We start from the raw sequence: 15,896 nt of genomic DNA on the forward strand, positions 1-15,896 counted from the left end.
TACCGTTCCTCATTTGGTGGAGTGACTGGAACCCGAGGAACTGCCCTGTACAGACCTCTGGGCTGACAGGGTAGTAGCAGCATTAGGGGCAGCTGGCCATGGGGCCTCAACGGCACATTGAGAATCCAACAAGATTCTTTGGGGGGGGGGGGGTGCGGGGGAGTGGCAGTTGACAGGGTAAGGCACAGTCTTGTTCTTAGACAACTGAAGCCAGTACAAAGCACACACTGGGGTACTTGTCCTCAGGGATAGTGCAGAGCATAGATATTGGAGCAGAGGCACAGTATTGGAGCCAGCCAATGGTCTGCCTCAGGGGCAGGGGGCAGGGAGGTGCTGATGCCGAATCTCTTCCCCTCTACCACCTGAGGGCAGACCTGGATGAAGAACCCAGGTCTGAGGTGGGGAGGAACCAGGTAGAGCATGGCAGATTGCCCTGACCAAGACGCCTCTGCAGGCCTGACATGTCCAACCAAGTGGTGAAGGGGGCCGGCAAGGTCAGTGCTTTTGTCCCACAATGTGCAGGAAGCAGGGGCCCAGACCTCCTTGGCTGCCAGAGCTCTGTCCTGTGCCTGTGATCCTCTCCTGCACCATCGCACCAGGGATCAGGTCCTGGCTAGAAGGGACTAGAACCTGCTAAAAAGGGATGTCTGGAACAGTTTCCTGCTAGGAGGAATCAATCCTTCGTTCAAGATGTTGGCAGTGGCCTGAAGTTAGGAAGGCTTCTGTGTGTAAAGTTTGCCGCTTTTGAGGCAAGAGTAGAGATTCCAGAATTAACTGACTTTTCTAAATTGGAACCACCCCTGTCAGGATCCAGGATGTGCACTGTCCGCTCTCTCCTCCTTGGTGACATCTGAGCAGCAGCCATCTCCTCTCTTCCTTTCCTGCTGTTGTAGCAAAATGTGGTCTTCTTGAAGCCCACCAGAGCAACACCAGCCCCCTATCCTGTTGTCATCAGCATCCACACCCTACTCCCCTCCCCCACATGGCAAACGTGGCCATTTCTAAGTGTCCTGTAGCATTAACAAGGAATGGACAGCTTAATAACATGTCAAACCACAAACAGACAGAAGGGTATTTCCCATATTTCTCCCCACCCTGCGGTGAGGCGGCAGCCTGGTGTGGGGTTTCTGAAGAGCCCTCCTGCTCAGAGGACGTGTGCTATTTCCAGCCGGTTGTCCACCTGCAACTTTCTGCCAGTGTTAGCAGTTTCATCTCCCATTATTAGAGTCCAGCTGGAGTGCCTTTGAAGTTGGTCCCATAATGTTAAATGTTAACTATAATTTCTCTTGCCCCTTGCAGGAGAGTGCATTCCTTCTGTTGGTATGATAACAGGCACAGTTATACTGACTGTGTTCTAGCTGACCACCTCAGCAATTGCTTTCTCTCCTGTCGTGACATAGAAAGAGCTTTGCACCGCGCATCGTGGAACTCGGGTTTGGACCTGGTTCTGCCAGGTCCATGTGACCTTGAGCACATCCATCCTCTTCTCTGATCTTCATTTTCCTGCTCTGCGTGATGATGGATGAAGGCTAGCAGGTCTCTGAAGCCCTTCCACCTCTAAGTCTGAGATTCCAAGAATTGGAGAAGGCAGCTAGTCTAACTCCTACTTCCGCCTCGGCCCTGCTTCTCTCCCCACACGGTTCTTCTCCATGTGCCTATCTTACCCAGGACTGTGAATACTAATGATATGTAGGGACCCTCGGGCCATTCTGATCATTTGAACCTGAAATCCTCAGAGAGCTTTTTGTTCTAATAAAAAGGCATAATATTGGTGATATGACACCCCCTACATCAAATTCAGTCTTATTAAGGAAACCTGAGAACTCAGACCTGCAGTGTGGCCCGATAATTTACAATTCTGCCGGGATTAGTATGAGGAATAATTATATCTATTTATTTATTCCACTGTCAGAACGTTGATGCCGGGTTTTCATATTGTCTTTGTCACTAAAGATTATAATTAAATAATATGTCAAATATATTGATCATTTTCTTATAAATTTGCTTGATATGCTGTAGAGGCCTTTGTTGTTACAGTATATCACAGGATTAAATTCAAAAGTTTGCCAGGCCATCTAGGTCTGTTTAAGAGCTCTTTTTTTTTTTTTTTCTTAATAAACCACAAATTTTGATGGCTTGTCATTTTGACATTGACTAAAGTAATTTCTTCTTCCTCTCTAGTGCAGTGCTGTCTCTCTTTTAGCCTTTAGTCAGACTAAATAGTTATAATTCCATTAAAACGAAAAGTAGTCTGTATCTTTGAAGGTAGGTTTTAAATGTCTTTTTCTGCATGAACTCAGAGTTTTCAGAGAACAGGTTATTTTTTATATACATTTATTATGAGATATTTTCCAAATATGTCTTTATAATTTTTCTAGCTTTCAGTTGCATTCTTCAGTTCAATATAGAAGTAGCAAATAAACATCCACTTATTAGCCAACTGCTATATCTCTAACAGTACTGGACATGAGACTCAGTCCAAGTGAGGGAGATGAGATGTAATATGATGATAAGTAGGCAAGGTGGGAGTTGAGAGAAGAGACGTGTCTCTGGATTGGATTACGAGAACAGGTATGGCAATAAACGTATGTACAGAACTCTCCCAGGATTCCAGAGGCCAAAGATGGCAGTAGTAGGGACAGGAAATGGGAGGCAGGCGGGAAAACCTTTGTGATACACGAGGCACACTTATGACTCTGATATTTGCCTATCTAGAATTCTGAAATGCTTGTTAAGTTCTTGTTATATTAAAGCTGTCCATTACTTTAAATCCAAGGCCCTGGATGTTTGCCAAAAGAAGGAAAAACCAAGGCACTTTCTATGTGGTGGGCCAGGAAAAACAACTGGCCACTTTTGTATATCTGTACTTTGCTTTATAGGCCTCGAGAAACAATTAGCAAATGAAATTTAAAAGTTTATGTAATATATTTATGATGTCTGCACAGGGAAATTTCAGACACAGTGAACTGTAAAGAAAAGGGGGGGGGGATAAATTGAGAAAAGAAGATGTACCTGTAACTGCTATTTATTGATCTCTTATTATGCACTTAGCATTCTAGAGTTTTTCGTAGTTTGTCTCTTACGGTATAGTATTTTTCCTGTGTTACAGAGGAGGAAACTTGAGCGGCTCCTTGCCCATGGTCTCAGAGCTAGTAACCCAGGCCTTCAAAACCTGAGTCTGCTGCTCCACTATGTCTTCAGGTCGTCTCTCTGACATCTTCTTCAGCAAGCCACTAGAATTTTACCATATCTTAGAAGATGTGTAAGATGTCAGATCACTTTCTGATGAGCAGCTGCTATGTGCCAGTCGCTTTGGATGCATAATTCCAAATTCTTATGGCAACTCTGCACAAATAAGATACTTTCATCCTCATTTTTCAGACAAAGAAACTGAAGCCCAAAGTGATGAAGCACATTCCTCTGGGTACATGGCTAGCAATTGGCGGAGCTGGGGTCTCTGGCTCTAAACCCCAGTTCTTTTGTTCTGCAGTGGGCCATGTCTTCCTGGACAGCTACCTTCAACCCAAAAAGTCTTGGGTTCCTCACTCATCCCTGGAGCTCAGAGCCAGGGGACCTGGTGAAGGAAAATATTTGGCTATATGTTCTTTTGTCATCGCAGTTCTCCGTTGCTTTTCTTAAGTCACAAAACATTTACCTGCTTTGGTGACAGGACCCAGAGAGTATAATTAGACCTCTTCTAATATTTGCTTTGGGTGTTTCATATGTTTTCTTAATAGGCAGAGAGGATTTCTTTAATCTGCCTGCAACATGTGTAATAAACTCTTCAGTCATAATGATAATAGATCACATGTGTATAACGCTTTAACATTTACAGAAGGCTGTCTCGTACGTTATCTCAGATATCCTTAAAGAATGCTGTGATATAGGCAGGGATTATTACTATTAGTTCATTTTACAGATTTTTGAAAAGAGGCCCAGAGAATTTAATACTTTCCCATGTCAGTGGAGACTAGAACTCATGTCTCCTGAATCCTTAATCTAGTGTCTTTGGCCTCCTATCGTTTTTCCCAAAACATAACTAAAAATGTGGCATCTCCAATTTCCCTTTTTCAGCTTACCTGCTTAAAATAGGCTGTCAGTTTCCTTCTGGCATCCAGTACCCTGGACAAATGTAGTATGAAATTAAATGGCCACATTTTACTCACTCAGGGAAGGACGGAGCTAACAGAAGAGGAAAGCTGTCGGTTATATTTGACTGAGGGATACTCACTCCCCTCTTCCCCCCACCCTCCTCTCCCTGTATCCATCCATCCTCTGCCTTTCTGGGGAGCTCATGACCCCTGTTTTCAAAGAGTTTGGTTGCGGTCCTGGGCCAGGAGGAAGCACATGAGCAAAAACAGTGGTTGTAAGTGGCTGATGACCCCCAACAAAAGGCCATTTGGCCTCGGGTGTGGGAGGCTTGGGCCAGGAAGCCCTTTGCTCCTGGCACCATCTGGATAGCCCTGTGGACTACTAGGCTCCCTATGCTTTCAGGAAACCTTTCTCTGCTGAGTGTCACTAGGTTAGCGTTTGGGCCTTGTTATCAGGAATTCTTCATACTGGAGCCAGCAAATTGTCCCTGTGGCTACCCCGGACTATGAGAACCAGTCTGGCTAGTATTCCCCATTCTGGCCCAGGCTTTGGCTGGAAGAGGAGAAATGATAGTAGCAAGAGCCCCTGGAGGGCTGGGTTTTTGCTCTTGCAGTCTGTACGACCTTAGGCACATTATTCTATCTCTCTGGGCTTCAGCTGAATTTCCTCATCAGTAAAATGTGGCTAGTAACACCAATTCCCACTTATTTCCTCTGGTGGTTTATCATGAGGCAAAAATGAGCTCATGTATAAAGGCACTTTGCTCATTCTGAAGCCCACTCAAATGCAAGGGACTCATGCTGAGGGAAGGTGCTAGTAGTCTCTGGAAGATGGTGTTGTAGGGGAGCTGCCAAACTGAGCAGTTCTTAAGAATAGAAAGAATTCTTTCCTCTCATCACTCCTGGTGAGGATCAGTACTGCCTACTGGGGTTACGCCCAGCCCTCCAAGCCCTCTGCCATCCTCTTAGGAATGAGGTTGTAACTCAGTCACGACTTGGCTGGGACATTTCTTCAGGCCTGAGGCTGGGCCAAGAACATGGCCTCAACTGTGCCTCCCACTCTGCTTTCCTTTCTTCTCCCTCTCTGCAGCCTCCACTTTATTTTAGACAAGTGAGTTGTGTTGGTTACTTTTCTAAGGAGGTTTTTCCAGCCTCTTTTTTTTTTTTTTTTTTTTTTTTTTTTTTTTTTTTTGTCCTTGACCATAAAGAACTCCCAGTTACTCAAAGCTGAAAATAAAATTTGGCCAGAAGTAAGCTGAGAGTATAGTCTCATTATTGGTGTTGATATTTTTAAGTCTCTCTTTAAAAAAAAAAAAAAAAAAGGGCTCTGGGAGAAAAGGGAGATTTGTCATGGAATGAATATCTGTTTGAGTACCCTAGAGTGAGGACTTTACATCTTTTCCTGAAAACAAGGCGCCTTCCTTCTTTTCAGGGAGAGTTGTGGCTATTTTGATGCCTTTTGAAAGCACCACAATTAATTTGATTGAGCTGCTAAGCAGTTGATTTTAAAAAAAGAAAAAGGAGAAGAAAAAGGATAATGGTCACATGGACTTAGCATCACATGGGGAAATTCGCTGTAACCCAGCAGTCTTTTAGACAGCTGATGACCACGGGCCAGATTGTTCATTTCACAAAAGAGAGTCTTTTAAAGATGAGAAGACTTTTGTCTAGAGCCTGAACTTCCCCAGGGGAAAGGACTCATTTATAACCCATTCTGATTATATTTTTCCTCCTAAATCTCACTGGTTAAATATGAATATATGTGGAACACTCAGCTACGCCATGGAAATAAGTAATGCAGTAAGAGATCAGCTAACAGGGAGTTCTGGTTCTGGGTTCTGGTCTCTGCTCTGACCTCCCAAGGAGCTGTGGACTCACTAAGTCCACACTGAGGCCACTGAGTGGCCCTGAGATGCCTTTGGCTTTCTGCTCTGTAAAATGAAGCAATAAAATGAATGCTTCATACCTTGGAGGGTGGGCTTGGAAGGGAAAAAATAGTTGATTATGTAAAATATAATGTAAAAAAGTTAATAATGTAAAAAGTACTTGAAGAAATATCTTAGATGTTCTCAAAATTATATGCTTGAAGGTATGGAGGGGAGGTGAATTTGGGGAGGGTGTTGGTGACCAAGGTCCCCAGTTCTGTCCTCCACATAGCATCTCAGTCAGAAGGTGGGTCTGTGTTTCCTTAGTAGACCCCACTTCCCTCCAAGGATTCAGAGTCTATTCATCACTACGGTGCAAAATCCCCAGGATTGTGCTGTCTGCTGTACTCTGCTGCTCATAAGCTATCCAACAGAAGCAGGCAGCCCTCACTTATCCTTTGGCCCCTTGGTCCCTGTGTGGGTTTGTTGGCCCTTTGTTTCCCCTCTTTCCCAGACTACCTTTTCCCTTCTCGTGTGCACACTCCTCCTAGAGAAAAATGATAACTCACTGTCAAAGCTGGGTTTGGAGACGAGACTAGAACTGCTAGTGTCCGCAAAGTGTTTGGGGTCTTTTCATCATGTGCACCTTAGTTTTCAACGGGAATCCTAGTTCTTCTTCAGCGAGGGCCTCCTTCCTCTGTGTTCCCAGGGCTTCTACATACACCTCTGGAGGAGCACTTAGCACACAGGGCGTCCTGTGGTCTCTCTTCCTATGGGAGGGAATCTCTCCCATAGGGTCTCTCTCCCCCTCCTTTCTGCATCTGCGTGTCCCCAGGACCTGACACAGGCTAAGCACTCAGTAAATGTTTCCATCAATGAATGAATGAATTAGAGGTGAAAAGGACCCAGAGTACCTCCTTCATTGCACACGTTGAGGAAACCAAAGCCCACAGCTGCTATGTGTATTGATCATGCAGAGAAAACTAGAACCAAAATTAAATATACTTTTAGAATAAGTATATATTTAAATAATCTCAGTTCTAGAATACCCTGCCTCTGGTATCCAATCTACGGCTAAATCCTGACTGAGTGTTGACTGGGTGTTAAAAAGCAAACTTACGTATCCTGGAAAGGAAGGCAGTACCAGATGGTAAGGCAAGAGCCCGGCTTAGAGTCAGCAGCCTGGCTGCCCACCCTGCCAGTGACTGGCTGCATGACCTTGGCTAAGTCATTTCCTCTCCCTCATCTCATTTGCCTGGGTTATAAAATAAGGGTTTAGCTGAGATGATCTCTAAGTCTCTCCGTATTCCAGAAGTCTGATGTTCTAAGAACGGCATGAGTTGTTAGAAGTTTGAGCTTGTTGAGCAGAAATAACAAAACACATAAAAATAAGTTACAGAATTACTGCAAAGGAGGTCTTTTGTTAAAAATTCTTATCTTAAAGCCCCTTTCCACTAGGGTCCCATCGTGAGCACTTTGCCTATGCCTTAGAAGTACGCATCACAGTTAAGTTTCTGGTTGGAGGCTCTTGAACGTTTGACTCTGTGTCCACGGACCACAGCACAAGCCACAGGCTATAGCACAGTCACATTCAGGGCGTGGCAGAATGCTGGTATCTGGCCAGAGACCATGGTAAGGAGCTCTCAGCCGTCCAAACAGCACCCTGACCTTTTCATGTCTGTGGGGGCTGACTCTTAGCCTCCACCCCACCCCACACCCTGCCCTGCCCTGTCCTGCCTGGTTCTCAGGCCTCAGAGGGGTGGGAAGGGTGACCCTCTGCCCCAGGCACTGGGCACTACCCAGAAGGCGGGGAGCCGTTCCCGGGAAGACCTGCTCTCCCCGAGGGTTTTGCAGAGCAACAGAGTTACGCACCAGTTCATTCTTGGTCAGTGGCAGGCACATTTCACACTAAATTCCACCCTGTGGGGCTGTGTCTAATTGGACAAATTTGAACAGCAGGCAGCATAGTCACTGCAGCAAAGAACGTTGATATATGGCCCAGGCAAGGGACTAAATCCTTAAAGTGACAGGGTTTCTTTTTCAAAAAATGACTGGCTAGATTCCAGGAGCAACAGGCCTGACTAGCAAGAAAGAGATGGGCCAGCTCTGCAAAGCAGGGGCTAAAAGAGCCCTCCTAAAAGAGGAGGTGTTTTTGAAAACAGCGTCTCCATTTCTCCTGGTGTCTTTGGTAGTATAAAGAGTACAAGGTGGTCCCTGGGGATTGTCATCTGGGAACCAGTCATGCTGAGTGCTTCTCCCACCAAAAAACTCACAGCATCTGATAAATCTGGTTAAAATATAGAGCAAGGAAACCCTGACAGCAAAAAATTGAAAAACCATGTTGCCATACATTACCAAGCACCCACCGTTCATTACTTCAACATCCATCCAATATCTATTAAATGCTACTATGTGCATATTAAATGCACTTAGGCCTGGACATGGTGGAGCATGTGAAGTCTATGGTCCAGGGAGGAAAAAACACAAATCAAATGACCTCACAAATAAATGTAATTATAAATTGTGTGACGTATAATAAAGGAAAAATCCCATGTGGTAGAAGAGCATATAAAAGTGGCATTTGAGGAGAGTTTCCAGGCGGGAAGTCACATTTCAGCTAAGCCCTAAGGGGTGAGTTGAGGCAGCAAAGGAGGCAGGGGTGAGGAGGTGAGGGGAATGGTTAAGGTGAAAGAGAGCCTGTGTGGCTGGCTCAGTGCCCAAAAGGGAGAACAGCATGGGGTTGGGCCTTGCTGTTCACGTGAAGGATCTCAGTCTTATCCTAAAGGCAATGGGAAATGTGTTTGCAACAGAGAGTAGTAGGATCATATTGGAGTTTTGGAAAGATCGCTCTGGAAGCAGACTGTTACAGAAGTCCCATAGGAGATGATGGCATGGATTGGACTGGTACCAATAATAGAAGTGGACAGGGGCACCTGGGTGGCTCAGTCGGTTACGCATCCGACTCTTGGCTTTGGCTCAGGTTATGATCTCATGGTTTCATTAGTTTGAGCCCCGTGTCTGGCTTCATGCTAACCATGCAGCGACTGCTTGGGGTTCTCTGTCTCTCTCTCTCTGCCCCTTCCTCGCTCACACTGTCCCTATCTCTCTCAACATAAATAAACTTAAAAAAAAAAAGTAATAGACATGGCCAGACACAGGTGACATTTAGGAGGTACGATCATCAGGACTTTGTGATGGCATCAGTACGGGAAGGCAAGAGGGAAGAGATGGCAGGGATGGTCCTCAGTTCCCTGACTTGTTTTACTCTTTTTATTTCGTTCACTTAGTGTTGCCAGTCATGTGGGGAAGGAGGCCCATTGAGTTTCCATGGAGATGTCAAGACGTTGACTCCACATCCTTAGAGTTGTATCAGTGGGTCCTCACAGAAGAGATGTTTGGGCTAGGCATTTCCTCAAAGAAGGACAGGGAGAAGGATGAAAAAATGATGGAACAGACACCTTGTCTCCCTTTTGGCATCCCCAAATGTATTTGGAGAGGCAATGGGACTACAGACTCCAGGAGACATTTACAAATGGATATAGTAAATGATGTAGCAATGCGATGTGGGTGTGTGAAGAGGTAGCTGACAGCCAGGTGTGCGGTGTGTAGAGGGAACAGGCAGATAATGAGGCAGAACTGCCCAAGGAACTCTCACAGAAGTGATGGTCCGTGCACAGCAGGTTAACAGTGGTGGGAGTGTGGCAAGCCCTGTTGGCTTGTTTCACTCCAGGACATCCTGTTCTCTGAATCAGTTTCAGACAGGGTATGAGAACTAGAGCTTCGGAAACCTCCTGAGGAGTGAGGGAGGGTTGGAAAGCAGCCTGAGGCCCCCACTTCCTTTTTTTCTAGAGTGTACTTACTGCCCACTCTGGCAGAAAGAGAGGTTCCAAATGATATAACCCTTCTTACATCCCACTCCTAGGAGTTAGGGAAAGTGAGAGGGGAATGTCTTGTCAAGAAAACCATGAACGAAGAACACATTTCAGTTCCACTTCTGTCATTTCCGTCTGCTGTGGGCTCCTCAGTGTGTACTCAACACACAGCAGGTGTACAGCTTGTACTAATTGGCCAAAAGTGACTACCCTTCTGAGCTCTCAGCTCATCGCTGGTGCTGACAAGAGTTTTATCTGCCCATAATTGAACCCATGACGGGTTTGGGTGGTGTACTTTTTTTGGTTTGTACCAAACCAGCCTTTTCCATGTACCCTCCTATGCTGGTCTGTTTCTTTTGCATGTTGGGCTAATCTTCTCCATATGTGTGTCTGGTTTGGCATGTGCATCCCGACCTCCCATGAGTAGGGTGAGGCTGCCTCAGTCAAGTTCAGAGAGTTGCTGCCCAGCCTGCCAGGCTCTGGAGCGAGGCCATTGGCTGGCTCTCTGAAGAGCATAGCCCCCTTTAGGCCTTTAGGCTCTGTGGAGAGGCACCCAGATGGGCTTCTTGTTGGGGTTTAGTGAGGCATGAGAAGAAGGCATTCTTTGAACAACTACTGCCTGGTGACCCACTTGGAACAGAGTCTCACTAGGACAGTGGGCCTAAGCCAAGCAGCACGTGGCTCTCAGGTAAGGAATGCTCTAGGCCTTGAACTTCTTGCTCTGACTACCAACATCCTCTCTTCCCCTCCCTTCACCATTCTAGAGGTAAACTTCCTTTCCCAGCAGAATGTAGCCCTTGCTCACCGTGTTTATGAGAGCAAATAGACTGATTGATAGGGTTTATAGCTACAGATTGAAAGGCGGGGGAACAACGTGACAGCAGAAAAAGACACCTCATGTGAAGAGTATGTTATAATTTTACAAAGTTTTTTTCAAATTCTTAACTTTCATTAATCCCCACAACCACCTCGTGAAGTATTCTTCTCAAGGCTCGGAGAAGCTATGTTGCCAGTAAGAGGCAGAGAGCGAGCCAAGACTATATCCTGGCTTCCTGACTCCAAGTTCAGTGCTCTTTCTAAAGCACTGCACTCCCCAAACTTCTATCTCTGCAGCCTCACGCCTCTTCAAGCCCTTTCCCATAGACCCCATGAGGGTGCCTTTTCAGGCTCTTCTTGTCTCCCTTGTGCCACCTCACACCTGTCTCTGGACCTCAGTTGGTGTATGGGTCAGGGGGCGGCCTGTGTGAGCATAAGAATGAAATCTCTGTGAGGGGAACAAGTGAGTTACTGCACAGGGAGCAGCTGGCCCCTCAGACTCCGACGGCCACTGCCATAATGGCTGCTGCTCTTGGAAAAGCTCCATCTTCAGAGGCGTTTGTGCCCAGCCACTAATCTCCACCTGTAATCTTCAGAGAGCACCAGTTCCCATCATGCAATAGTTGTCCCTGACCTCACGCCAGGCCCAGGACAAAATGGAGGCATTTTGTGAGACAGATGGGCCTCTGCCTCATCATCACCAGTAGCATACCTTCCTATCGGCCCACTCCCTGCTGCCCCAGCCCTGGCCAATCCTGAGCATACCATACAGTTGTGCCAGCCCGTCCTTCCTCCTGAGCACAAGAGCCCCTTTTTTGCCCACTAGATTAGCTGTACAGCTTTAAGTTCCTGAAACTTTCTGGTCCTTTATCTCCCTGATTGAGAAATGAGGTCAGAATGCATGTATGCATTCATCAATTTTTTCATTTATATTCATTCAACATATAATTTGATGGGTCCCCAAGATTCAAATTATAGGACTCCAAGCCCTAGAGATTCAGAAAGGTAATCAGACACGATCTCTCTGCCCCCCGCCCCCAGGTGTTCATAATCTAGCAGGGCAACAGATGTATAAACAGATGATCATGGTACAGTAGGAGCGTCAACAAAGTACTTCCCAGCTCCTGTCAGAGCTATCTGCATTGAAGGCTGTTGAGGGAAAGAGAATGTGGGGATCATTCTCTAGAAGTCACAGAGAGGGGTGAGCTGGATGATTTGGGGCAAGTGATATAACTTCTCTGAGCCTCAGTTTCCTTATCTATAAAATGGGATGACAAAGCCTACGATACAGAGTTTCATTGTAAGGATAATGCCCAATGTATTCAAGCATCGAGTCAATGCCTTGTACATAATGTCATAGATAGCAAAGATGCCACAAAGAATATTGAATTTTAGTTTCTGGAAAAATAAGTGTCACAGGGGCAACTCATGACAGCAAGTAGTATTAATTAGTGCCCAGTAAACACCTGACCCACTTGTGGGACTTGGCCCAGCACCTGAGGCTGAAACCTCGGCTGCACTCTGGGATTCCTGAGCAGAAGTTGGTGTCCGGTAGAAAGAACCAGAACCTGCCTCCAGTGCAGGAGCTCAGCCAAGATTAGAGCTCTAAGGGCACCTGGCTGGTTCCATCAGTAGAGCATGTGACTCTTGATCTCGGGGTCATGAGTTCAAGCCCCACATTGGGTGTAGAGATTACAAATTAATTAATTAATTAATTAACTAACTATCTAACTAAAAAGAAGACAGTAAAAGAATAAAGCTGTAATGGCCCTGGCACTGTTGAAGAACAGACCATGGAGGGCCTCCTCAGACACACCGCTGCCCTCTTGTAGATGTGCATCATTTTCAGCCCATTTCTTTTTCTCACCAGGTCCACAGAGGCAAACCTCCCTTTGGGAGGCCCCATTTTAGTCCTTAAAATCCTCAGGCCTGTGTGTGCTCTGTAAATTCGGAACAGCAAATTCCTCCCAGAGGTGGAGAGGAGCACATTCCCTTCTGGCCTGGCACGCTGAGTCCTGCTGTCCCGGGGCTGGTTAACAATATGCCCTCAGTCAAGGCACCTGACTTTTTGGAAATACCTCTTCTTCAACCCTCTCACCCAAAACAGCTATTTTTGCCCTACATCCTTAACATAGTAAGAAATAAGCAGAGTAGACTCTGTTATCTTTCGCCATTTGACAGATACTCTTTAGTCTCTTCTCTGAATCCCACAATGTGAGAAATGCAAAGATGCAAGGTGTAGGGATTGTCTGAGCAGCCACGTCCCTACCAACAGTTATTTTTGTCAATTCATTAATGTTGACACAGTGAAGGGAGTCTAATTAAATGACTGTTTGCCTTCTGGGCCCCAATGTCTTCACCTGGAAAATGGGCCGGGGGGGGGGGGGGAGGGGAGCAGATGGTAATAATACCTCACAAAGCTCTTGTTAAGGATTAAACAGTGTACCTAGATGAGCACCTTTGCATATACTAGGTGCTTGGTAGTTCTCAGTACTTGGTAGTTCTCATTCATTGCCCTTAGCTACCAGACATTTACTGGGGGCCTCCTGTGGACTAGACACTCCAGTGGACCCTGGGGATACCACAGTGAGAAACCCAAGCAGTCAGGAAGCTATCCACCCAGTCTGTGAGGGAAAACTGACATTAAACAAATAATTGCCTTGGGAATTCATGGCCCTTCACAGTGCTTGGAAAAAAGGGAGAAAAAGCAACTTTGGGCTGTTTTGTCTTCCCAGAAGCCCACAAACTCCAGTCTGGACAGAGTCTGGAGACTCTGGACACTCTGGCTGGAGAGTGAGCACCCGAAAGGTCACCACCTAGCCTGGCAGCTGTGGCGGTCAACCAGCTTGACAACTGTCTTCCGACCCCACCCCAGAAGGCTGCCCAGACTCCTGCTTCAGAGAGCCCACTCTGCAGGCCTCCTGTCTGTGTTCTGCTCAGATGCAAGGCTTGTCAACTCTGCTGATGTGAGCGAAGCTCCAGAGGCCCTGCCCCAACGGTGCTGCTCTGGATCAAGGCCTTACTAGACTCCCAGCTCCCTGGTTTGCAAAGCAAACTTCAGCCTTGTACTATTTACCTTGGCAAGTCCACGACCAGATTGATGATCTGTAAAGTGGATTTGTTATTTGGCTGTTTGCTTTGGCAGCTCTTGAAAGCGCTTTGCTGATTACAGTCCCAGATGTCATTGCATACATTACCCTGCTCTATAACGGGGCTTTGAACACTTTAATTTGAACTACAAATACTATTAAGCTTTTTGCACCTCTTCTGCCTTTAGTTCTCGGATATTAAATATCAGAACAGACAGCGTGCATTTCCGTAGGCTTCTCTCCCATTGTCTTGGTCAGCCTCCTCCCATAGAAAGCTTCCGGCTTTCCTCCCATTCTCTGTGGGTCTTTCTAGAAACCTTACCCACCTATGCCCACCCCCAACCCAGCTTCCCTGGCGGCAGCTGTGCCAATTTTTCCCTAACAGATAATCTGGCTTTCCAGTTTGGAGGTGCACGGTGTGTGTTCCAAGTCTGGCTTCCCCACACTTCCAGGCCTGAGTCCTTTCACTATTGCTGTTTAACTCACCCACAAGGAGTTTTCTCTATCCATTTTTTGTTTTAATGCTACCAACAGCATTCTTTTGGGGAAGGTAGATTTGGGGCATGAATATGTCATGTCACTTTGCCCATAGAGGACAGACATCTCACCAAAACAAAAGCTCAACATCACACAGAAAAGGCAGCTGCAGAACCAAAAATAACTTTACACTTTCCCAACTCAAAGCTCGACTCAGGCTCCCTTTCTCATACTTTGTTGAAAATCCCCTCATGAGTAGGGAGGAGAGGGGCGGCAGTGTCTTTAAACCGGGGCAGTCACTGGTTCATATATCTTTGGAGATTATTGGTAGAGAGTGCGGTGTTCCTGGCTAATGGTGGGGTATATGACTCCACATTCTCCAAGGTAATTGCTTCTTCCTGTTGTAAATAAACCATTAGCTGGGTCCTCGCCTCAGGAAGCAATTCAAGGCCCAAGGGAGGTAGCCAAAGAAGTCAGCTCGCAGCCTCCTGGTTGGAAGGCTCAGCCTCGCCCAGCACCCTCAGCCCCAGGTCTTCCCCTTGGAGTGAGAAAATACTCCTGCCATCATCCTGCCAAGCTCCCGACAGGCTGCCCTTGGCCTTTGATTTGCCAAACTCCATGTGAACTGCCTCTGTTTTTGTTACTCCCCAAAACACACACACACACGCACGCACGCACACAAAACCACTATTTCTAATCCACCTAAACTGAATACCGGTGGGATTTTTTTTTGCTCGTGTTATTTTTTCCTTTTTCTTGTTTGCTCTCCCTCCTTAAAGTTCATTTTCTGTCCATTCCCTCTCCTCTGGCCTTAAATATCCACAAGGTTCTTAGCTGAAGCCTTTCAGCATTTCACAGGACTTTAGAGATGGAAAAAGTCTCCTTAATATCAGCAATTGGTGGAGCACCTATGTGTATTTCTGTTCATTCTTATACTAAACCTACAAGGAAGACAGTTCCATCCCCATTTTAATAGTGAGGAAACCGAGGCTCCATGAGGGCCTTGTTCCATGTCACACGTGTATGGCACAACTAAGAATGAAGCAACCAGATTTGTGTAACTCCAAGGCTTGCGCTCTCCACTGGGTGGCCTCTCCCTGCTACCTATATCCTATCCCTCCTTCTATGCAAGGTCCAAGTTCTAACTTAGGAACTACAGTATCCCTTCTGTGTTGTAAGCACCTCAAAGGCAGGTTAAATGTCATGCTTAATTTTGTTTCCTGGTGACTGGTGCTGGACCTGGCTTGTACTAGGTGCCCAATAAATATTTGTTGGATGAACAACCATAAGTCCACTGAAGTGGTTCTGCTTTTAAGCAACCGTGGCTTCCCTGTGGCCAGTCTCTACATCAAGGAGGGAGGGCCTTCAGCTTTGAAATATTTCAGTTAAAGAACTTAATTCACTTTGGGAGTTTACTTTAGGAATAGAGATTATTGCAGTGTTTTTGGCCACCACTCTCAAATTCTTCTAAACCTTTACTATAATAAGCAAATTGAGCAGATTAAGGACATACTTAACTGCCAAATGGTGTTCTGAACTGTGTAAAGTTACCCAGGGTGGCTTTTTCCCCCCTATATAAAAGTTTGTGTGGGTTCTGTGAACTTCCCTGCTTTTTTTAGCTCTTCCTGTTTTATTGTGTTTGAAGTATCTTTGTAGTGACCTGTTGGGATAGGGTTCTTCCATATG

The 15,896-nt window shown here is 46.1% G+C and overlaps 1 protein-coding gene and 1 long non-coding RNA gene across 12 annotated transcripts in view; one reads left to right on the forward strand and one right to left on the reverse strand.

The window, feature by feature from the left end:
• Nucleotides 1–92, reverse strand: part of LOC144614322 (uncharacterized) — a 30,129-nt gene extending 30,037 nt beyond the window's left edge. Inside the window, exon 1 of the long non-coding RNA XR_013552031.1 lies at nt 4–92. This is a non-coding gene — a long non-coding RNA (uncharacterized LOC144614322). The remainder of the gene's footprint in view (nt 1–3) is intronic.
• BCAS3 (BCAS3 microtubule associated cell migration factor) overlaps nt 1–15,896 on the forward strand; it is a 614,259-nt gene that overhangs the window by 548,476 nt on the left and 49,887 nt on the right. The window lies entirely within an intron of this gene.

Source organism: Panthera onca, chromosome E1, assembly GCF_046562875.1.
Source record: "Panthera onca isolate mPanOnc1 chromosome E1, mPanOnc1 haplotype 2, whole genome shotgun sequence".
Classification (NCBI taxonomy): Eukaryota; Metazoa; Chordata; class Mammalia; order Carnivora; family Felidae; genus Panthera; species Panthera onca.